A 19952-nucleotide genomic window follows, 5' to 3' on the forward strand; every position below is an offset into this window, starting at 1 on the left:
TAGACTGATCCACTTGGGGAAATACCGTGTTTCCATAACCGTATTTCATAGCATCTCAATGTGATTCACCTTACTTGGATAATTTAATCCTGTGCAGATCATGAAATCCCCTTTTTTTTCTTCAAATCATTACTCAATCGAAGGCTCAAACGTCGTCATTTACTTATCACAATTACACCATCATTTTATTACCAGGGCAGCATTCCATCTCCTCTAAATGCTACCAGTATTAGACTTCTTTGAGTTTATTCAGGTTATACTGTGCTATCTATAACTTAAAGAAACCATCAGCTCTCTTGTTTTCATGGGCTTAATTCCGAGGACTTATCTATTTTTGTCACCTTCTCACTTGCCTTTTCATATCCTTACTCATGTCTTCCTAAACCCTTTTCGCTCTACCATACTTTAGCTTGCAACCTACACATATCTATTTATACTACTTCTGACCTTCTTTCAATTTGCTTGCCCCATAGATTTTCTTATGTTATTCTGGAATATCAAGCAAGAGATCACATTGCCTCAAACTCTTCTTTACTCTTTTAACTAGACCTTTCGATACCTAGAAACCATAGGCTGGAAGATATGCCACTAATGACACCGCTATCCTTCCTGGATACTGGATCCCCACGCTTCTAGCCTTTTATCTGAAGTATGGACTATTCACAATCTTCTGCATTTGAGTATCTCGTACGCTGTTCACCTTTACCTTACTTACCTTAAAATCTCGTATCACATCTTCTATCTCTTTCATGACCTACCTTCCACATAGGTATAATTCGCATCTATGACCTGAAGCTCTATTATAATACTTGCACCTCTGGTACATACACAATCCGATGGAAGCTTCATACTGACTTCTTATGAGGCTGGTACTTTTCTAACTAGCTTTATCGTAGAGCCATTATAGAATATGGCTACTGTACTATCTCTCTTGTGCCTCTGATATTAAGAGTGATTCTATAACGTTCTCAATCATGATGTCTATAATTTTTCGGGTGCAATAGTCAAATTCCTTATTCACTTAGTTGATGTAACTCTTTAGTTTCCTCTTCCCTCTGATCAACCTTTATGTAGGCTTAAGCTATCTTCCGATCTGCAGCTCATGGTATTAGTTATTACTTTAGCATTTCATGGGTGCTATGGAATATCCATGATACAATCTTCTAACAATTCGATCCTTTGTCTATGACTCGGACTCAATTATTTCTTTTACTTATACCAGAATCTTCTACGGCTATATGATTGTCAAATATATGCTGCATGGATAATACTCTGAAACTTAGTGTGTTCATAATGTAACTAGCCCTGGATTATTGATCAAATAATTCCTTTCGTTCCATCTCAGCTTCCTTCAAACGTAAGCAATTACTTTTCCTGGTCTTTCTACCCCCTTGTTGCGTGCATACTTAGCTTATCTTAGTTCCCATGCATGCCAAAAGTTTTGTGCAACTCATATGGTCTCGAATATTACTTTTGGCTTTAATCCTTGTTCGTTAGCCATAGTAGGTGGCACTTTCTTTTGGAGTGCATACAACTTTGTAGTAAGACTGTTTTTACATGAACATTTCTCCTTCAAGTTACTATGTTAAGATTGAAGCCTTCTTCCTTATTTCCTCAGCTTGTCTTTCATTATAGTACTTAGGGCAGACCCTCTGACTCTTGTAAAGCTGCGAGCTTATTATATCGTATATTCGACGAAATTTTTGATGTTCGTACTCTTCTATAATATTTACTTACCTCAACACTCATATGCTCGTACAGTTGCTTCTGAATTGAAGTTTTGATTGTCTTCCCAGTGGGACTGTTTTTATTTCCGTAGCACTCATACGGTTCCTTAACCTACCCAAACTCCTATCTGAATATTTCTCAAGGATCACGTTGTCATATCTGCGAGACTAAATTTCCCATGTTGGGGTTCACTACGATATGTTGAGTTATCTGTATCCTCTTGCCTAGCCATAACTAGGCTCTTCCTGAATCAACTACTAACTACTCGTTAGCCCATCCTTATATCAATATTCCGTGTAATCTTTTTTAAGTTATTTCCTTTGTCTTAACTTACCTTTCGCACTGCTCCTTATTTAATAATAACATCCCGGGCCGGAACCCTTATTTCCTCTCCTAACGTCGTGCTTGCATAATATTCTAAAATCGTAGCATATCTATAGGATTTGAACAAGTGCAATCTCATCCTTTTTTTCATTTTTATCGCATTCTTCCTTTACCATTCCATAGTTACTAGAACAACTTAATTCTGACATAATGCCACATCAATCCATATTCCCCCTTTAGGGGAGTACTAAGATTTAGAGCTATGGCAATCTACCTATAAATGTTTTACCTCTTCATCGTGGGCATCTTTTCACATCATCGATGAACCTTACTCGCCTTGCGGTAATCCTTCGGTACCAAGGTGTAACGACCCGATCGGTCGTTTTGAGCTCCGGCGTGTCATTCAGCATTTTAAGGCCATAAGCAGCTCATCTCAGGTATATTGACTTGTGTGTATGGTTAGAATTAAAATTCAGGAAGTTTGGAGTCAAATCTAAATGGAAATTCTCATTTTGAAAGCTTAAAATTGAAGAAATGAACTAGGATTAGAATTTTGAGTAAACGACCTCGGGATTGGGATCCGAAGGTTCCAGCAGGTTCGTATGATGATTTTGGACTTGGGCGTATACCCGGATCGGGTTTTGGATAAACCGGGAGCGTTTTGGCGCCTATTGTGGAAGATAGCATTTTAGAAGAAATTGCACAGTTTGGCTTAAAATGCATTTCAGTGTTATTGATGTCCGTTTGGAATTCCGAGACTGGGAGTAGCTCCGTATGGTGATTCTGGATTTGGGAGCGCGATCGGAAGTGAATTCGGAGGTCCGTAGGTCATTTTGGAGCCGTTTGGCTAAATATAGAAATTTGAAGGTTTTTGAGAAAATTCGACCGGAAGTGGAAATTTTGATATCGGGGTCGGAATGCGATTCCGAAAGTTGGGGCAAGTCCGTAATGTCGAATGTGACTTGTGTGCAAAATTTGAAGTCATTCCTGAATGATTTTTGTAAGGTTTGAGACACTTAGTCTCTTTTAAGGAAGCTTAAGTTGAAAAAGTCAACCGGATACTGACTTATGTGTTAGAGCGCTCAAGATGCAAATTTTATGGTTCGGATAGCTTTGTTAGGTAATTTGGGACTTAGGAGTATGTCCGGAATATTTTTGTGATGACCGGTGTAGAATTAAGCTTGAATCGGCAAAGTTAGTATTTTGGCGAATTCCGGTTGATAGGTAAGATTTTTATCCGAGACTCGGAATGGAATTCCGAGAGTTGCTGTAGCTTCGTTATGTCATTTTGGACTTGTCTGCAAAATTTGAGATCATTCGGACTAGTTTTGACGTGTTTCGATATCGGATGTGAAAATTAGAAGTTTCAAAGTTCATAGGCTTGAATCCGAGGTGAATTTAGTATTTTTGCATTGTTTTTGGTGATTCGAAGAAACAACTAAGTTTGTGTCTTATTCTGGGACTTGTTAGTATACTTTTTGGGATCCCACGAGGCTCGGACAAATTTTGGAAGAGATTTTGGAAGATTTTTGCCGTTTTTAGCATAAATGTAATGATCTAAAGGTTCATCTTTAGTTCTAGAGATCCAAATTTGATTCCGAGACTTCCAGAATTTTGATAATGAATTATAGGACTGATCTGAAAGTTTTGGTCTAATTTTATCAAGTCGCGATTGGGTTTTTGATGCGAAACATGAGTAATTGTTTAACGAGCGAAATGGATATCGCACTGGGCAAATGAGCTCCGAATTGAGTTTCGATTGAAGGGTTGTGTTCGTATTATTAATTGAGACTCATAGGAACAAGAATCGTCTAATTCCGAGTTCGTATGAAGGAGTTAGAACCTTTTTAGTGAATTTAAAGAGTGCTGGTGCATCAGGTCTGGTGTGGCACTTTTAACGACCAGATTAGCACCTTTAGCGACCAGATTTGAGTCTTTAGCGACCCGATTTGCTTATTAAAAGCTGCTGCATTTCTGCTCGTTTTTTTTACCTATTTTCTTGCAAAATAACACGGTTTGGGGCGATTTTTGAGCAAGAAATCATGAGAAATCTTGAGGTAAGTCACTTGTGATTATTTCTACTCCATAATATTGAATTATCATCGAATAATCTGACTAGATTACATGTTTTTGAGGTGTAAATTGGGGATTTTGGACCTAGGGATTTGAAAATAAGATTTGAAGATTTAAGGGGTCATTTGAACTCCAATTTTGGTAAATTTTATATGTACGGACTCGTGGCGAGACGAGGAATCCGGTGATGTGACTTTCGTAATTTTTCGAGAAGTGAGCCCGAGGCTCGGGTTTTGCCAACTTCGTGATTTTTAGCATTTTTCGAGTATTTTCGATTGGGTATTGTTCCCTTAGCATATTGTGATGTATTCGCTCTGATTTTGGTTAGATTCGACGCGCGTGGAGGCCGATTTGAGGGGCAAAGGCGTCGCAAGCTATAGATTTCACCGGTTCGAGGTGAGTAATGATTTTAAATAATGCACCGAGGGTTTGAAACCCCGGATTGCACAACATACTACTATGTTGAGATGTGACACGCGTTGTATGACGAGCGCGGGTTCATTTACTATTGGGGATTCTGACTTGGTCCATCCCAGTTGATATTCTTACCGCGTAATTGATAAAGATTTATTGTTTTTCACTATGATTGGGCTTATTGCCATATTTGGGCTTCGTGCCAATTATCTGAAATCTTTTGTGAATTTACATCACTATTTTCCTCACTAATTGAAATATTATTTGAACTCAGTCCAATTGAATTATATTATTTTGTGAACTCAGCTACATTTATACTCAACTCGAGATTTAATGATTTTTATAATGCTGTTGAGCTGAGCACTATTGTTTTACTGATGCCCAAGAGGCTTATGATTATTTTCTGGACTGATTGAGGCCGAGGGCCATACGTGAGGATATGTTGAGTGATGTGAGGAGGCTTTCAGGCCTCGAGTGTTATGTGAGGAGGCTTTCAGTCCTCGAGTGTGATGTGTGAAGGCTTTCGGGCCTATTGATATTTTGTTTGGGCTGTAGGAGCCCCTCTAGAGTCTGTACACACCCCCAGTGAGCGCAGGGTACCCAGGTGAGTTGGGGGTGGGCCGGAGAGGCCGTTACTTGTGTGTGGTGAGTTGGGAGTGAGCCCGAGGGGCTGATGTTGTGTGCTGATGAATTGGGAGTGAGCCCGAGGGGCTGATGTTGTGTGCTGGTGAGTTGGGAGTGAGCCCGAGGGGCTGATACTATACTGAGATTTACATATTGAGCCCGAGGGGAAAGCTTTTGATTTATACTTACTGTGGAAATTATTTGTCTTTACTGTTTTAAAAGAAGAATTATCTGATACTCACTGTTTTACTGTATAACTGATTTTACTGCTTGGGATAGCGCTATATTGTGCCGTTATGAGATTTCATGTTTTCAATCGTTATTTATTTTTATTACTCACTGGGTCGGAGTACTCACATTACTCCATGCACTATGTGTGCAAATACAGGCAGACCTGAGTTCGCTCCTGAGCGCTGATTCTTTCCAGGCCAGGCGGTGACTAAGAGTAACGAGGTAGCTGTTGACATCTGCAGCCCCGTTTTCTCCCTTATCTTTATTATTTATTATAATTCCAGACTTTGTAAAATATTAGTAAACTCTGTAGTAGCTCATGACTTGTGACACCCCGATTTCAGGGCTGAGTTGGGATGGTTTTCCTTGTTCTATCATGTTTATTTCGCATTTAAGATTATATTGCCCATGATTTAGACTTATTCCTGCTAAGTAATTATAAAGAGATGTATTGTTTTGTTGATTGGCTGGCCTTGTCCTCACGAGAGGCACCATCACAACCGGGTTGGGATTTTGGGTCATGACAAGTTGGTATCAGAGCCTAGGTTACTAGGTCTCGCGAGTCATGAGCTGGTTTAGTAGAGTCTCGCGGATCGGTACGGAGACGTCCGTACTTATCCTCGGGAGGCTGTAAAACCTTTAGGAAAAACTTCATATTCTTGAATTCTTAATCGTGCCTCCTTGATTCAGCTTGAAAAAGTAACTTTTACAGTTCCTTCCACATATTCGTATGCGCGAACGAATGCTCAGTATTAGATATGCCTTGATGGCTTGTAATTCCCCGATCGATGGGCGAGGTGTAATCTCTGTGAGTTTGATGTTAGGCCAGTCGGGAGGACTTGAGGCCGGATAATTGCCTATGGCTTGAGCACTGGGGTGCTGATTATGTGAGCAAGTGTTTTGAACTTATATGTTCGGTATTGTCCCTATTAGTGGGAATGATGGATAGATAGCTACGTGATGAGTATGTTACAACTGCGAGATGTATCTATATGACTTGGAAGTGACGATGGAAACCTGTTGGATGATAGGTGGACTATTAAGTGTTTTATTTTTCATTGTGATGCTTTGTCAAGTTGTGGATGTGTTGTTAGGATGGTTTTGGTGATTCTCTGGCAGGTGGATAGGCCCAATTACAAAGGAAACTCTGCCGAAATTTTTGAAAAAATTGGGACTAAGTAAAAAAAAAATTGTCGCCTAATAGTGGGCTTAACTGTTGTGTGAGTGAATGAAGGAGTGAGTTTAATCTCACCATGGTATTACGGCAGCAATAGTGTATATGTGTTGTGATCTATGGCTTTGAGCCAAGTTGGGTAGTTTGCTATTGATTAGATAATTGTGCGGTCATGTGCTATGTTGGTTCCGGTTTGAGGCATGCTGGCGAATCAGCTTTGGTTACAGAAATTGGTCCGAAGATGGCACGAGTGAGGGAAAACTTGGACAAAGGCTACATGGTGCTTTATAGATGTGTGAGAATCATAGTATGTCTTAAGTTGTCGTTGGTAAAGAATGCTCGGTGCATGGAGTAGGAAGATGTTTGGTTGTACTGGAATGAGGTCATACCCTGCGGTGTCAGAGTGCTAATAAGGCACGTGTGGTTATGTTCCTTGGATCAGGTGAATTGCATTTTGAATAAGAGTAAATTACTTGAGAGAATGGTTCTAATGTGTTCAAAAGTCGTGTAATAGTGGCTTTAAGCTAAGTGGGAGAGTCCCACCGCTTACGATTGGGTTGCATGATTAATTACCTGCGTGAATTCTGGTTATTAGCGCATTGATGGGTTATTGCAGCTACGGAAAAGGACCATGAGTGGTAATTTGAGTAAATGAATTGTTGAATGCATGTTATGGTTAGCCTTATTGGCTCATGTTCAGACTTGAGGGAAGATTCATGATTTATGCCTCGTGTAGGTGCAGGCTTCGAGGGAAGTGATCCCGCTGGGTGCTTCATAGAGAGTATTCATATGTTATAAAATTCAGTGGAGTGGTTGCATTCGGGGCCAAGTCGGAGCGGGTGGCTCTCAGTAACGGTCCTCATGAATTCAAAGGGCAAAGTGTGGTGCCTAATGATGTCGACATTATAGATACAGATAAGAATCAAGCTTTGTAGCAGCTTATGAGAAGGTGCCCAAATGTTCTATAATATTTTGACTTGCGGTGTAGCATTTGGGAGATATGAAATGGTTCGTGGGATTTGAGACAACATGGTCTCGTGATTCAAGGTCACTCCGGAGGAGTGCAGATGGAGTATGTTATGTGTTGAATGGAGAAATGTTATTTCCAAGGCAATTAAGTGTAAATTAGAAGGAGGTAGGTTGATTAGCCATAGTTGAATTGGCATATTGGTGTCAGTGATCAGTTCCTTCAGCGTGAGCAAGTTATGCAAGTGATTTGTGGCGGTACGTGTGAGGCTTGTCGGCCACCGTAATTGATTTTGTTCAGAAGCATTCTTCTGTTATGGCTTGTTATGTGGAGGCAAATCCCGGAAGGGTTATGGTGGCTTGGACCACTACTTAGATATTGGCATATTCGACGGTTATGAGAATTCGCCTGTATGTTGCTATAGTTCTCCCGAAGTAAGTTAAATGGAAAGTCTTATGTGATGAAATATTAGCCTATCGGCGGTTCCAGAGTTGTGATGGAAATCATGTCTATCGTATATCGGCACGTGAGGTGCAGTGAGTGGTATGGAATTTGAAGTAAAGACCAAGGTCGCAGTTTGGTCAATGACTGTGATGTCACAAGCTCGGATGAGCAGGAAAGGAGTTTCAGTGTTTTGAGTAAGATGGGTATTGATGTCAGTATCACCTGAGACCGGTGTTCTGTGAGAAAGGCTTTACATCCTGGTTAGGGATTCTTGATCACTTTTCAGCGTTAGTACAGCCAGTGGTTTGAATGTGCGAACCCGTTAATTATTTCAGAAGATGGTGGGAGCTTGTCCCACAGGAAGATTGTATAAGTGTGACATGTAGTCACTTGATTAATTAGAAATTTAAACCAAGCATGAGGATTTTGGTAATATCATCCATTTGAGAATTTATGCCTGGAGGGCACTCTGCTTATTGGGTTATAGACCTGTGAAATATTATTGGCCTAGCTTGACACGATCAGGATCGACTTGAGGTCGGGGGATAGATTTAAATGTGGAAGTGAGCCTTACGTCAGGCCAGTTGTGTTTATTTCAGCAATGCGCTCTTTATGGAAGGATAGTTGCGGTCTTATTTCGTGGTCAGATAATTCATGTAAAGATATATTGCGATGTATGAGTTGTGAGACGGCTTGGTAAATTCCTTATGTGTTGAGGTTCCGCTCAGCGGTGATGTTATATGAGCAGGATGGCTCTTGAGACTTAGATCATGTATCGCACCTCAGTTGTGCTTGAGTTGTAGCCTATAACGCTATATGTTTCCTTGGGAATGGTATTATGCACCTTAGTGTGTTTATGACCGATATTCGGTATTTGGATGTGGTGAGCTATTCAGCTCGACGTGTATCTCCTTATATTAGTTCTATATGTGGATCGGGTGGCACGCCGCCATGGGTATGTTGTTTGGATCGGGTTGCGTGCCGCAATAGTGTGATGTTCAGTTCAGTCCCCATATTTGCTTTTATGTGTTCTGTTTCCCTGTTTTCTGAGGAAGTCCATGTTAGTGTGCGAGTTGAGTAGTTCCTCCCAGAGTTCGCCTTCTTTTTGTATTGCGTTCGAATTGGTAGCCCACTGGCACATTGTGGCGTCTTGTGGGATTTTTGATTATGTCCGAGGTGACTTATTGCCTGAGCAGTTCGTACTAGGTGAGACGAGGTTACTAGATTTGGGGTCAGTGCAAACTGATTATATGAAGTATATTATAGAGCAAAGATCATTCTTTGGTTTGAGACAAAGTAATGGAACTTGTCAAGAGTATAGATCCAATGAATTGTTAATTCTTTATGAATTTTGGCACATCTCTTCAGTCGTATCGGTTTTGTAAAAACTAGAGCTAGACCTATGTAGGTCATGAGATGCAATGGGAGCATCAGATTTGTGGAATTTCGACTATTATGTTTAAAGAATGTTATTGTGGTCTTATGAGTAAAGTGATGCAAAGTGTGAATTCAGCAAAGTTATGCATCCATGTTTGGGTACAACGTGTGGAGATTGATATGGTGGTCGTATGATGGAAACAGGCTTGGCAGGAAATTCAGGATGTTGGAATTGGACCTAATGGCTTATTTGCTTGAATAAGGGAGTATATCTACAGAGTTATCGAGATAATGTGCTCAACTGAGTGGTGGTAGCACGGGAATGTGCATGAGGTGTTAAACAAGTGATTTCAGACTACTTCAGTGTAGTTCTCAGCACGTTCGAGGACGAACGTATGTTTAAGTGGGGGAGATTGTAACGACCCGATCGGTCGTTTTGAGCTCCGGCGCGTCATTCAGCAGTTTGAGGCCATGAGCAGCTTCATCTCAGGTATATTGACTTGTGTGTATGGTCAGAATTAAAATTCAGGAAGTTTGGAGTCAAATCTAAATGGAAATTCTCATTTTGAAAGCTTAAAATTGAAGAAATGAACTAGGATTGGAATTTTGAGTAAACGACCTCGGAATTGGGATCCGAAGGTTCCAGCAGGTTCGTATGATGATTTCGGACTTGGGCGTATACCTGGATCGGGTTTTGGATAACCCGAGAGCGTTTTGGCGCCTATTGTGGAAGATAGCATTTTAGAAGAAATTGCATCAGTTTGGCTTAAAATGCATTTCAGTGTTATTGATGTCCGTTTGGAATTCCGAGACTGGGAGTAGCTCCGTATGGTGATTCTGGATTCGGGAGAGCGATCGGAAGTGAATTCGGAGGTCCGTAGGTCATTTTGGAGCCGTTTGGCTAAATATAGAAATTTGAAGGTTTTTGGGAAAATTCGACCCGAAGTGGAAATTTTGATATCGGGGTCGGAATGCGATTCCGAAAGTTGGAGAAAGTCCGTAATGTCGAATGTGACTTGTGTGCAAAATTTGAAGTCATTCCTGAATGATTTTGGTAAGGTTTGAGACACTTAGTCTCTTTTAAGGAAGCTTAAGTTGGAAAAGTCAACCGGATATTGACTTATGTGTTAGAGCGCTAAAAATGCGAATTTTATGGTTCGGATAGATTTGTTAGGTGATTTGGGACTTAGGAGTGCGTCCGGAATATTTTGTGATGACCGGTGTAGAATTAAGCTTGAATCGGCAAAGTTAGTATTTTGGCGAATTCCGGTTGATAGGTAAGATTTTGATCTGAGGCTCGGAATGGAATTCCGAGAGTTGATGTAGCTTCGTTATGTCATTTTGGACTTGTCTGCAAAATTTGAGATCATTCGGACTAGTTTTGACGTGTTTCGACATCGGATGTGAAAATTAGAAGTTTCAAAGTTCATAGGCTTGAATCCGAGGTGAATTTAGTATTTTTGTATTGTTTTTGGTGATTCGAAGAAACAACTAAGTTTGTGTCATATTATGGGACTTGTTAGTATACTTTGTTGGGATTCCATGAGGCTCGGACAAATTTTGGAAGAGTTTTTGGAAGATTTTTGCCGTTTTGAGCATAAATGTAATGATCTAAAGGTTCATTTTTAGTTCTAGAGATCCAAATTTGATTCCAAGACTTCCGGAATTTTGATAATGAATTATAGGACTGATCTGAAAATCTTGGTCTAATTTCATCAAGTCGCGATTGGGTTTTTGACGTGAAACATGAGAATTGTTTAACGAGCGAAATGGATATCGCACTGGGCAAATGAGCCCCGAATTGAGTTTCGATTGAAGGGTTGTGTTCGTATTATTATTTGTGACTCATAGGAACAAGAATCGTCTAATTCCGAGTTCGTATAAAGGAGTTAGAGCCTTTTTAGTGAAATTAAAGAGTGCTGGTGCATTAGGTCGCGTGTGGCACTTTTAGCGACCAGATTAGCACCTTTAGCGACCAGATTTGGGTCTTTAGCGACCAGATTTGCTTATGAAAAGCTGCTGCGTTTCTGCTCGTTTTTTTTTTACCTATTTTCTTGCAAAATAACACGGTTTGGGGCTATTTTTGAGCAAGAAATCATGAGAAATCTTGAGATAAGTCACTTGTGATTATTTCTACTCCATAATATTGAATTATCATCGAATAATCCGACTAGATTACATGTTTTTGAGGTGTAAATTGGGGATTTTGGACCTAGGGATTTGAAAATAAGATTTGAAGATTTGAGGGGTAATTTGAACTCTGAATTTGGTAAATTTTATATGTACGGACTCGTGGCGAGACGAGGAATCCGGTGATGTGACTTTCGTAATTTTTTGAGAAGTGAGCCCGGGGCTCGGGTTTTGCCAACTTCGTGATTTTTAGCGTTTTTCGAGTATTTTCGATTGGGTATTTTTCCCTTAGCATATTGTGATGTATTCGCTCTGATTTTGGTTTGATTCGACGCGCGTGGAGGCCGATTTGAGGGGCAAAGGCGTCGCAATCTATAGATTTTACCGGTTCGAGGTGATTAATGATTTTAAATGAGGCACTGAGGGTTTGAAACCCCGGATTGCACAACATACTACTATGTTGAGATGTGACACGCGTTGTATGACGAGCGCGGGTTCATTTACTATTGGGGATTCTGACTTGGTCCATCCCAGTTGATATTCTTACCGCGTAATTGATAAAGATTTATTGTTTTTCACTATGATTGGGCTTATTGCCATATTTGGGCTTCGTGCCAATTATCTGAAATCTTTTGTGAATTTACATCACTATTTTCCTCACGAATTGAAATATTATTTGAACTCAGTCCAATTGAATTATATTATTTTGTGAACTCAGCTACATTTATACTCAACTCGAGATTTAATGATATTTATAATGCTGTTGAGCTGAGCACTATTGTTTTTCTGATGCCCAAGAGGCTTATGATTATTTTCTGGACTGATTGAGGCCGAGGGCCATACGTGAGGATATGTTGAGTGATGTGAGGAGGCTTTCAGGCCTCGAGTGTTATGTGAGGAGGCTTTCAGGCCTCGAGTGTGATGTGTGAAGGCTTTTGGGCCTATTGATATTTCTCTTGGGCTATAGGAGCCCCTCCAGAGTCTGTACACACCCCTAGTGAGCGCAGGGTACCCAGGTGAGTTGGGAGTGGGCCCGAGAGGCCGTTACTTGTGTGTGGTGAGTTGGGAGTGAGCCCGAGGGGCTGATGTTGTGTGCTGGTGAGTTGGGAGTGAGCCTGAGGGGCTGATGTTGTGTACTAGTGAGTTGGGAGTGAGCCCGAGGGGCTGATACTATACTGAGATTTACATATTGAGCCCGAGGGGCAAGCTTTTGATTTATGCTTACTGTGGAAATTATTTGTCTTTACTGTTTTAAAAGAAGAATTATCTAATACTCACTGTTTTACTGTATAACTAATTTTATAGCTTGGGATAGCGCTATATTGTGCCGTTATGAGATTTCATGTTTTCAATCATTATTTATTTTTATTACTCACTGGGTCGGAGTACTCACATTACTCCCTGCACCATGTGTGCAAATACAGGCAGAGCTGAGTTCGCTCCTGAGCGCTGATTCTTTCCAGGCCAGGCGGTGACTAGGAGTAACGAGGTAGCTGTTGACATCTGCAGCCCCGTTTTCTCCCTTATCTTTGTTATTTATGATAATTCCAGACTTTATAAAATATTAGTAAACTCTGTAGTAGCTCATGACTTGTGACACCCCGATTTCGGGCTGAGTTGGGATGGTTTTCCTTGTTCTATCACATTTATTTTGCATTTAAGATTATATTGCCCATGATTTAGACTTATTCCTGCTAAGTAATTATAAAGAGATGTACTGTTTTGTTGATTGGCTGGCCTTGTCCTCACGAGAGGCGCCATCACGACCGGGTTGGGATTTTGGGTCGTGACACAAGGATAACAAAATTCCTTACTTGAGAGGGTGACACTTAGTGCAACTGTCACACACGGTCCCTTAACCTTAACTTTGCTCAGACTGCTTGCTTTGGGGAAACGTCTTCCTGAATGACATTTAGAGGTTATTCTTCTGTCATCCATTCTATTATCGTCGGAATGCAATCGCTGAGTTTCTCATGATACCGACTATTATCAAATCACTCAATCTATAATTCATGTTTAGTTTATGTTGTTCCCCAGTTCATACTGATTTCTATTACTCTAGGGGTCTAACTATTCTTTTTGGTAATCATGTTAGAGTCATGAACTTGTTTCTCGAAATGAGGATATGATTTTATGGCATATGCTCTTTTGTTGTCTCAAGGCCTATCACTTATCGTCTTTTCCTTCACTTGACTATAGACTCTGTGATATTTTTATTTTTTTCATTTTTTTAATCTACAGTTGTCATCCATGTATCACATCTTACTCATAATGCTTTATTAACTCTCTTCTTATTTCCCTGCTAACATTTATGTCTATCACTTTATTCTGAAAACTCCAACAAGACATTGTTTTGCTTTTAGCTCCCCTTGCTCCCTTCATTGGCTTTTTGGGTTGCCTAACATTCTCTCTTTACTGGGGATGGGAGTCATACTAAGGTAATAATTATCCCTTCCAGGTGTCTAGTGCCTATCTTTGTAGTACTCATATGTAGTTGTACTATTTTAGAGTGCACCATGTTATACCCCATATTAAACTAAGATACAACATATTGGTAATTCCAAATTCTATTGTAGTTAATGAGTCGCCACATAATTATATTAAAGGTGAATTAGGACACCAATTTTATTAACTCTATATATGGTCTACTAAACTTTAGAGATTCTAGGTGAGGGTTTATTTAATCTTAAAGAGAAGGTGTAAGGCATTGTTTAAAATCCATATTAAAATGGTTTATCATTCGGACTAAAACTCAATTAAGGCTAATTGTACATGTATAATATAATTAATAAATTAATAAAAAAAAAATAATTCGATTCAGAGAAAAAATTATCTTGAAATGGACCGATTCATTTCTCAAACAGTTGGACCTCAACGTACGAGGATAATGCGGAGCAAAACCATTTTTATAGTTAAACTAAGCTTAACAAAAACGTGTCAGACTCGATTAGTTTAAAACAATATTTAAAATATTTGAGTCTCTTTGTGATTGACTTCTGAATTAGTTGAGATGGCCTATTTTGACAACATTATAAAATTCTCCCCAACCAACTATTTGAAACCAAATTATTGTTCTAAGTCATCACGTTAAGCCATAATAGCAAATAGGTAAAAGAGTGAAGAAATAATCAGAGTGTTGATTTAAAGTTTTCTTACTTTGGTTATATATTGCTATGTGATAAAACTATGATTATTATAAAGTATCATATATCAAATAAGGTCCCAACAAGCCACATATTTAGAGGAACAATCAGGAAACACAAAGAAAAAGGAAACGAGCAATATGGAAATTCAAAAGAGTGATTGACTGGCTCTTCTGCCAGCATCCCAAAGGGATAATTTTCTTGCGGCTATCTCAAGCAATAATGAGAATGTGAGACGGATGTTGACTCCATGGTTGGCGCGGCATCGTCGAGTCTCAAAAAGGGACTCTTCGGCTCCGCTGTTCATACGAAACAAAGAAAATAAAGTAAAGGAAGAGGTTAGAGATACTCATAGAATAAAATCATATATGCTATTTAATGAAGGACAGAGAAACTCATCGTTCTTAGTGTGCCTCCAAAATAATTCAAATGTATCCAAGTAAACATACATACATTTGCTCAACCAAATAGTGCAAAACTAAACCAATAAACTACTTATTACAAACAAATGGGACACCATTCATACATATTATGGGATATTCACACAAGCAGGTAGTATGTGAGAGACATAATCTAAATATAAAGGATAGAAACAGTAGCCATTTTCCACATAAATCAAAGCAGCGTAATTTGAACTTGAGATTTAACATTATGAACATACCGTTAAATCTTCCTACATGGTTTTTTTCAATAGACATGAATAAAATAATTCCTAACATCATGATATCTAAGCATAAAGTAACATCATTAATTTATGGAAGTGTACAAATTTATATTGCAACTGAAGGGAACCAGAGAGAAGACTTAACCCAATTTCATTTAACTTCATCACTAATTTATGATATATGACTCGGCAAAATAAGAAACCTAAAGTTCAAACCTGGTGTTTTAAAACTTAGACAAATAACCTTAGAACTACTCATTTAGTTAAAGAAGAAATTCGGCAAAGCTATGAGAAAATACTTTACTAGATCATAAATTCGATATATAGCATATTAATCATCAATACATTTATAATCTACTCCTATGTGAGAATAAAGCATCAACAAGTGTAACGATCCGGCTGGTCGTTTCAGGAATTACCGCTCCGTTTCCCCCCTTTTTCTGCTTCTTTATGCTTTGTTCATCTGTGTTATACGGTATCGGGTTGGTCGGTTGGAATTCGGAATGATTTTCGAAAGGTTTGAGACATTTAGTCTTTTCTGAGTAAGCTTAAGTTGAAAAAGTCAACCGGATGTTGACTTATGTGAAAAAGGTCTTGGATGTGAATTTCGATTATTCGGATAGCTCCGTGAGGTGATTTGGAACTTAGGAGCGTGATGGGAATGTGTTTTGGAGGTCTGTAGTAGATTTAGGTTTGAATTGGCGAAATTGGAATTTTGGCATCTTTCCGGTTGGTAGCGGAGATTTTGATATAAGGGTCAGAGTGGAATTCCGGAAGTTGCAATAGGTCCGTTGTGTCATATGTGACGTGTGTGCAAAATTTCAGGTCATTCGGATGAGGTTTGATAGATTTTTTGATAGAAAGCGGAATTTCGAGGTTTTGAAATTCATAGGCTTGAATCTGAGGGTGATTTGGTGTTCTGGCATTGTTTCGAGTGTTCCGAGGGTTGGAACAAGTTTGAATAGTGTTATGTGACTTGTTGGCGTGGTTGGTTGAGGTCCCGGGGGCCTCGGGGTGATTTCGGATGGTTGACGGGGAATTTGGAGTTGGAAATTTGCAGATGAAGCTGCTGAAGTTCCTGTCATAACCGCACCTGTAGCTTGGGGATCGCAGGTGCGGGACCGTAGAAGCGGATGAGCAGTGGCAAATGCGGAAATGGGCGAGAGGATCTGGAACCACATATGCGGAGGTTCGAGCGCACCTGCGATAGTGCAATTGTCCTTGAGCGGATAAGTGGCTTTCGCAGATGCGCACCTAGGACCGCAGGTGCGGGTCTGCAAGTGCGAGATTTTTGACCGCATAAGCGGTTTAGCTGGGGCAGAACATATAAATTAAGTCCTTCGCGAATTTTCGGTTATTCCACCATTTTCACATGCAAGTTTGAGTTTGGGAGAGCAATTTGAAGAGGGAATTCAAGAGGGTTTCGTGGAGGTAAAGGTTTTGGACCCTAAAATTGATTCTATGATGGTTTTTAACTGTTTAAGCTTGAAATCTATGGAAATTAGTAGCAAAATTGGGAATTTAGGCCTTGGAAATTGGTGACCATAATCTAGGGTTTTGAGCGGTCATTTGTGGTCGGATTTTGGTATATTTGGTGCGCATGACCTCGTGAGAGTGTAAGGACTCTAGTTTTGTGAATTTTATCGGAATCTGAGACGTGGGCCTGTGAGTCGAGTTTGGCCAATTTCGGAATTTTTGGTGTTAATTGGTTATTTTGGAGTGAGCTTTGTTCCCTTAGCATATTTTGATGGTGTAAATTTGTTTTTGGTTAGATTTGGAGCATCCAGAGGCCGAGTCGAGAGGCAAAGGCATTGCAGGCTAGGGTTTGGACCCGATTGAGGTAAGTAATGATTGTAAATGTTGTCCTGAGTGTATGAAACCTCGAATTTCATATCGTTGTGCTACTTTGAGGTGATGCACACGCTAGATGACGAGCGTGGGGTCGTGCACAGTTGGGGACTGTGACTTAGTCCGTCCCGTATGACTGTTAAGTCGCGTATTTGGTTGAAAAATGTTTGATATCATTGTGTTTTGGAACATATTATCATGTTTTAGGCTGAATGTCATATTTGGGCCTCGTGCCAACTATTTTGGACCCTTAGGGGATTTTTACTACTATTCCTCACTGTTTTGACTTCACATTTGTACTCAATCATGTTGTATTCTACTGTTTTCATAACTAAGTCATATTTACTTCGTTTTGATATTTTAAATGACATTTTGGGCTGAGCATCATGTTTTACTGTTGCCCGAGTGGCTTGAGAGATTTCTGACTGAGTAAGGTCGAGGGCCTATGTTGTGAGGATATTATGGGGTCCGGCTGCGCGCCGCAGTAGTGTTGTACTGATTCATGATTTTGAGGTCGAGGGCCTGATTTTTTATGCCTCAAGGTGGCTTGTTATGAGACCGAGGACCTGTTTGATTATGCCACGAGATGGCTTGTTAGAGCGCTTGGGCTGTAGGAGCCCCTCCAAGAGTCTCCACGCCCCCTGTGAGCGGGGGTACTTAGTGTGAGATGTGATGTTGCCCAAGGGGTTGTTGTTGTTTCATGTTATTGCCCGAGGGGCTGATACGAGTGAGTGTGAGGTAGCGCAAGGGGCTGGTTCTATTGATATTTTACCCGAGGAGCGCTTGTGGTATATGATTTGCCCGAGGGGCTGTTTACATTTCTATTCTTTTCTCACTGTTTTCATCACTCGGTTGAAACTATTGAATGTTGTTTAAAAAAGGTTTTACTGAACTGAGATGTTTTTACGAGTGTTATTGCGTTACTGCATTATTTTGGACTTATACTATTTTGTTGTAGCGTTATGTTGTGGTTTATGTGTTTTCTTACTGCTCAGTTGTCTTTACTTTTATTATTTACTGTGTTGGCATACTCACATTACTCCCTGCACCTTGTGTGTAAATCTAGGAGCCTCGGGTCGCGATAACGAGTGCTGATTTGGCTTTCAGCAGGCTTTCGGAGTTGACTAGGTAGCTGCTTGGCGTTCGCGGCCCAGTGCTTCTCCTTCTTATCTTTATTTAGCTTTGCATTAGCTTTGTTTCAGAATATGTTGCCTTTTCACATTCCTAGACAAGTTGTAGACATGACTGGTGACACCCCGATGTCGGGCCGTGTTTTGTTTCCGCACTGTTCTATTCTGTCTTACATTTTGGGATTTTAGCTTATAAATGACTTATTATAATTGTTTGGTTGGTTTTGGGGGTTTGTGTCGGCTGACCTAGTTTCACGATAGGCGCCATCACGATCGGGTCCGTTTTAGGTTTGTGACAACAAGACAATAACATTTCCAGAAACTTATAATATAAAAGAGAAACGGAAGAAAAAGAATTTTAACGAGCTCGTAATCACTAACATTGTCGTATTACAATTAGAAAACATGATGAAAGAATTTAGGTAGATCTTAACATCACAAGTCTAGACATGTATCTCTAAATCCTGACTTAAAAATTAACCATCTCAAACCCAACAAATTTTAAAACGAATGAAGCAATAGAAATTCGATTTAGAGCTAACCTTTTTGGAGACAGTGAACTTGAGCTTTGAGGCTTCAGATCCACTCCCTTTTGATGAGATTGAAACCAATAGAGATTAAAAAAAATAACACTAGGGTCCTATAAAGATGATAGTCAAATGAATAGCTTTGTTGAGGAATTTTCGGATGATAAAACTTGGTTTTCTAGAGGAGATTCCAGAATGCCCTTCGGATGAGACTTGGAGAGGTATTTATAGGCCAAAAACAAAGATTTAGGGTTTCATGAGCGGGAATTAAAACTTTCAGATTTCAAACAAAGTCAAACAGAGCTATTCAAATCCGAATGTTGGAATAGTAGCAGGGATTCACGTGATTCACTCAGTTCTTTCACGAAATGGTAAGATCTTGACTGAGGCGGAGAGATTCGACAAGTCTTGTAGTGTAAAAATGGGAGGATCATCTCTTGGTCATCGATACACGCCAAAATAGATGAGAGAAGGTCTTATTTTGCTTGAAATGGGCAGGCAAAAGCTGTACTTGATTGTTGGAGGTTGAATTTTAGCTAAAAATGGAGAAGAGTACAAAGGCATAGCTATGAAGGACAAGGTTAAGAGAGGCACTATTGCGGTCAAACGCACACAAGTATACGTTTTTCTTTCTTTAAGCGCCATATGCCTTCTCTAATTGTTGCTTATTTACATTTTTCTTGTCCTTCACTTGGGGGGAAATACCAAAGTGTGTCCCCCTTTGTCTTATTATTATTATTATTTTAATTTTCTTTCTTTTTCTTTCGTATTTTATTCAATTTTACTTCAATTCTCTTTATCTTCATACTTCTTTATTCCTATACAGTTAAAATATAATATTTAGCACAAAGTAATATAATTAATACTCAAAAGTTGATTAAAAATACTAGAACGTGAGGCAACAATAGGTAAATATATGAATTTTGGCCGAATATCATCACCCCACACTTAAAATCTTGCTCGTCTTCGAGTAAGCAAGCAATTTGCATTATTTTTAGCACTTTATATTTAAACATTTGAAGCACACTACACCAATAACTATGGTTGATAGCAACAATTAAACTTTAGCATATGAAATCACATACACTTCCTTTTTTTCTTATGGCAAACTTCAAAAATATTCAAACATAGACAACATGCTTATAACAATCCTA

At 39.6% G+C, this 19952-nt stretch overlaps 1 long non-coding RNA gene across 1 annotated transcript; it reads right to left on the reverse strand.

Moving 5' to 3' along the window:
* Positions 1 to 14662: 14662 nt before the first annotated feature.
* LOC107797825 (uncharacterized) lies at positions 14663 to 19434 on the reverse strand. The gene is made up of 2 exons (XR_001650772.2): positions 18814 to 19434; positions 14663 to 14928 (listed from the first exon to the last, which is right to left on the reverse strand). It is a non-coding gene; the product is annotated as an uncharacterized LOC107797825 (long non-coding RNA).
* Positions 19435 to 19952: the final 518 nt, after the last annotated feature.

The sequence above is a fragment of the Nicotiana tabacum genome, chromosome 1 (genome assembly GCF_000715075.1).
Source record: "Nicotiana tabacum cultivar K326 chromosome 1, ASM71507v2, whole genome shotgun sequence".
NCBI classification, from domain to species: domain Eukaryota; kingdom Viridiplantae; phylum Streptophyta; class Magnoliopsida; order Solanales; family Solanaceae; genus Nicotiana; species Nicotiana tabacum.